A 5,395-nucleotide genomic window follows, 5' to 3' on the forward strand; every position below is an offset into this window, starting at 1 on the left:
ACCCGTTGGGGCCATTAATCGTTGCTAATGTTATAACTTGTACATATGGTCGCATAATATTTTAGTTTGGATAATATTATGGTAAAAAATAAAAACTATAAAATGTTGGTCGCTGCTGAATAATTATGTTTAGGCTCGTAGTATGAGGATCCTTAATACTAACAATAGTAATAATAGGTAATATAGACATAAGACTTGTCGACGATTTATGCGAACGAGTGCGGCCGGTCTATTTTTATTTCACCGGCGTACTTAAATAGTTATAACTTATAAATTATAATATATATATTATATATACAGTTTTAGAACCGCTCGAGACTGCTCAACTCAACAAACATATTATTTAATCGCAATGTATTTCTTAGTTTCTTACATTTATTTATGTCCGTGAGGAATTATGACAATTTAGTTCAATTTATCTTTTTTTTATCGCTCGTGGGTTGTTCTCGTTTAAACATATATATACCTATATATATATTTAAATATTATATATTATAATGTAGTATTATAGCGACGGTCGACGTGCACAATAATTAAATATTAATAAAATATAGGTACCTACCTATCTGTTATTGGTATTGGGTATAACATAATTAAACGAAAATGTTATAGGTAAACAATAATAATAGGCATAATAAATTATTGTTTCCGCTTTCCACAGGTATTATTGATTACCTCCTACTCGAACAATAGCTCATTTTCCTTATAACTATAAAACTTCTCATTAAATATTATATTTTATTTTACATTTTTACAAATAGTTGTGATAATGTTGAGCTTAAGAAAATGTTGCTAGCTTGGGACGTCATCTCATGCTTTATTATAGGCTCAATATTATACGAATGAACCACTAAATTCTAAAATAGATAATCTGCTTATGTCAAATATATAACCATACAATGTTTGGATGTTTGGATGTTCCATTTTGATTTCATATTTGTATACTGTTTTCAATGGTATTTACCCCATATGAGACATGGCCATATCGCTTATACCTATTATAAGTAGGGCTAGGGCCTAGGAACTTAGTTAGCATGTAGATATCTAATATTCATTCAAAAGTCAAAATGTGTGGCGGTAAAATGGGTGGGGAAGGTGAGAGAGATATATCATAGATTCCCCCTATGATCACCCTAATGGCCTTTTTTTCAATGTGTAAGTGCAGATAACCATAAATCATAATTTTGATAATAAAATAATAGTGCATGTTAAAAAATCAGCCATATAACTAAGGTAATATATTATGGTAATAATTAGTATTTATTAAGTTAGTTATAGAAAAATAAATGGAATTTTCACTTTTTTTTCTTCAGATAAACAGATTTATATAGATGTAATACATTTGTATAATAATATGGTCTATTTAGTATTCATAGGTGGTCATGTATACACATAATATATACCTACCTAATATATTACATTATGGAGCCTATTAAGTTTTGTTTTTTTCTTCACACAGAAGTATACCTACAAATTTAAGTAGTAATTGCTCATTTTAATTTCAATAATATTTTATGAATATAGATCATTAATAATTTAAGGTTCTCAAACCTAAGTGATTAGCACACATTTAAAATTTGTGAAGGTATGCGAAGGCAGTGGTGCCGAAGTCCATGATGACGTCGGGCCGTGGCCCGACCTCTTTTTTAAAAAATGTGGCCGGCTGGCCATATTTTATTTACTTCACAACTTTAATATGAGCATGAGTATATTTAAACCGTGATTATGAATAAATGTATATTAGGGTACCTCTATATTAAATAATTAAGATATTGAGGCCGGGAAGTTTTAAAATTGCCAGACCACATTTTAAAAACTTCGGCCCCACTGTGCGAAGGTATTCAAGCTAGTAAACAATAGTATTCATAGTTAAAAATTTAGTAAGGTGTGATAAAATTCTTTAAAAAAAAAGATACGAAAATATAAAATATACCTACTGGTCCTATTATTTTTAAAACTATTTCACAATATGCCATTGATAGATTTTCAACAATAATTAATTTACCAAGTAAGCTTATTAATATGGTTACTTGTTAGTTACGTGTAATTATGTGATATTAATTAAATTATGAACTATGCTACTATTTATACTCAAGAATTTATTATTATTTACTGCTATAAAATAAAATATATTATATTTTAATATTTATCTAGTATTTTTAATGTCAATATTAATGTATATGTTATCTACTTAATGTCAAAATATAATGATTAAAAACTGTGGATAAGTCAAAAATTATTTGTAAATAGTATACTAGCAGCGTAAGGTTGTTATGGGTTGTATAAATAATATTAGATAAACCATAAGTAAGAATAAAAAGTACAGTCATTTAGACAGGTTTGGATGTAATGTAAATGTACAATGGTAATATTAATATAAAATATAATTTTGTTCATAAAAACCAATGATTTATACATTTAAAAAAATTATTAATAATAGTTTTAGTATGAAATAATTATGTAAAAATATATAAAACAAATGTACCTATATTTTACTCTCTTTTTTTTTTACAAACAGCATAGACATATTTTTGTCAGTATTTCTAGTTTCTACAGTATCAAAAGTAGGCCTTAGTCTAAAATGTATCTATATTAATAAATAATATAAATTATCTACTGTGATAAACTTTTCACGATGATACAATTTATTTATTCATTTAATTTTTGTTTTATGTTATAGAAATAACAACCGCTGATAGCCAAGATTATAAATTCAATCCCTTGAATTTTGGCTCCTTACATTTCACCGTCAAAGCTTCGAACGATGCTCATATTGCATTAACTGCTACTGCAGATAACAAGCCGCCCAAATATGAGGTATCTATATATTATTGAATTATTCATACAATTTTACTTTTAATCAGTTAATTTGTCTTATTTTCTTCAATTCACTCTTTAATAAAAGACTATGTTTAAGACTATATAAATATTAATACTATATTAATACCTACCTATTATTATTGTAATAATAAATTGTTAAACTTGTTTGTATTTTAATCAGATATTCCTTGGCGGTTGGGGAAATACAAAATCTTCCATACGTAAAAATAATGAAGAGCCAGACAAGGTTATTGTTGATACTCCAAAAATATTGAATAATGGTGAAGCTAGAGGATTTTGGATCAAATGGGGAGGTGGTTTTATTGGTGTAGGAAAACAAGGAGAGGAAAAACCATTCATGTCATGGCAAGATGAAGAATCTTTAAATGTGTTGTTTTATGGTGTGCGTAGTGGATGGGGATCTACAGGTGTATGGACTATTGAAGGTTTGTTCGCATATTATCAAATAAATTTAATCAATAACATATTATGATTTATGTTCACAATATCGCTTATTTATAATATATAATAATAATAATTGAAAAATTGTATGGTATTACCAAGGAAAAATATATTAAAATAATATTGTATAACATAAATGTTTTAAGAATATAATAATAAGATTTAAATAATGTTATAAATTTAAGTATATAATCATAGTATTTAGGAGTAGGTACTCTGATAGTTATAAAATTATATCTTGGTTATATTTAAGTGTTGAACTTCACATTTTTAGTTTTAAATTTTATTTTTAAAATTGAATTCATATAGATAATATTTACATAAACACCGAAGATAGTAAGGAGTTCATATTTAGAGCTATACTTCATGGATCAATAAGTTTTTCGGTAGATAGTGCCAATGATGCACATATTGTTTTGGCAACTAAAGATAAAGAATCTGAACCTATGGTAGAGGTATTACTTGGTGGCTGGAAGAATACAGCATCTGCCATTCGTTACAACAAGCAAACACCAGATAAGGTTTAAAATTATATTTTACTGTGCTTTTCACTTAACACTCAATGCTCTTGCTTAATTTAATGTTTTTTTCTTGAATGGTACAAAAACTAAATTAATTTTACTTTCTGTTCTAATAATAATATGTTTAACACATCTTCAAATTTTGATTCTGATTAACTCTTATTAACTTATTGTGACAATCGTGTTTCATATATGATTTTGATTATAGAAGAAATGTAATAAATGTATAAAATGATTGATGTGTTTAAAGGTGCACGTTGACACTCCTCAGCTTCTGTGTAAAGACACTCCAAAGAAATTTGTCATTTTTTGGAGAGATGGTGTTATTGAAGTGTTTAGTGAAAAAACTAAATTATTTGAATGGAAAGATTCAAGCCCATTTATCATTTCTCATTATGGAGTTCGTACTTGTTGGGGGGCTGTTGGCAATTGGCACATTCATGGTGCAGCAGATGATCAATTTAAAAGCAAAATAGTTGCTACCCCAAAACCAAAACCTTTAAAAGGAAAAGGTTAGGAATGCCCCTGTGTATATTTTTATTGTGATTTGTGATTAGTACATTTTTAATTATATTTATAATATAATTCCATGTCCATGTGTAATGTGTATAATATGTTTTTAAACATTGGTATCATCAAATTTAATTTTAAACATCAAACTTAATTTTGTCTAGCTCCACCTGCAGCTTCACCTGGTTGGAACCTTGATGGACCATCCTCTGGTCCAGTTCATTGGGTCCATGCTAGTAACGGGCAAATACCACCAAATGCTTTACCCGGTGGTTTTGATGCTACCAACGAACAGCTATATGTAGCTAGAGCAGAACATAATGGTGCTCTGATTCCTGGTAAACTTGTTCCTTCACATGGTGTTGTCTATATACCTTGGGGTGGTATTGAGAATCCTTAAAGAAAACTATGAAGTTAGAAGACATTATTTGTTTTCAATCAACATGTTTATTAGACATTTTCTAACATTTTATTTGATTTAGGTACTTTGCAACTGTAATGGTACTTGGGTAAAAGCCAACAATGGAGAAATCCCAGTAGGCGCATTATCTTCAGGTCACACAGAAGATGGTGAACCATTGTTTGTTGGACGTGGTGAACATAATGGTTCTTTGACTGTTGGAAAGGTAAATACTACATATTAAGGTCTTAAATCACATTCATAGTTGATTTATTCATATCTATGCAAGATATTGTTTTTATATACAGGGTTTGGATGTTATTGCAGTTTAAAATATGTATAACTGATTGCACTGTTTACAGTATTACACTAAATATACCAAAACTCTACTGTTAAATTTCATGCAATATTTTAAATCTACTTTAATCTTTACAAAAAAAAAAAAATCAATTGATAAATAATCAAATATTTTTTTTTTTATCTAATGCAATACATTTTGTCATTTTTGACCAATTTTATCATTGTTATAATCAAAGATAATTGGATTTATATTTGTCCTGTTCTTAGGACAGAACCTATGGTAGGTATTTACTGTAAAAAAATGCAATAATGTCCGTTTGTATTTCATTGGTATAAAAAGTATATTTTCAACTTTTTAGTGATTATGTTTGTGTACACTTTT

General features: G+C 28.0%; 1 non-coding gene across 1 annotated transcript; it reads left to right on the forward strand.

Moving 5' to 3' along the window:
• The first annotated feature begins 3,036 nt into the window (after positions 1 to 3,036).
• On the forward strand, positions 3,037 to 5,060 carry LOC100573960. The gene is made up of 6 exons (XR_003840188.1): positions 3,037 to 3,266; positions 3,592 to 3,803; positions 4,054 to 4,315; positions 4,478 to 4,726; positions 4,796 to 4,939; positions 5,022 to 5,060. It is a non-coding gene; the product is annotated as an uncharacterized LOC100573960 (transcript).
• Positions 5,061 to 5,395: the final 335 nt, after the last annotated feature.

Source organism: Acyrthosiphon pisum, unplaced genomic scaffold, assembly GCF_005508785.2.
Source record: "Acyrthosiphon pisum isolate AL4f unplaced genomic scaffold, pea_aphid_22Mar2018_4r6ur Scaffold_3709;HRSCAF=4253, whole genome shotgun sequence".
NCBI classification, from domain to species: Eukaryota; Metazoa; Arthropoda; class Insecta; order Hemiptera; family Aphididae; genus Acyrthosiphon; species Acyrthosiphon pisum.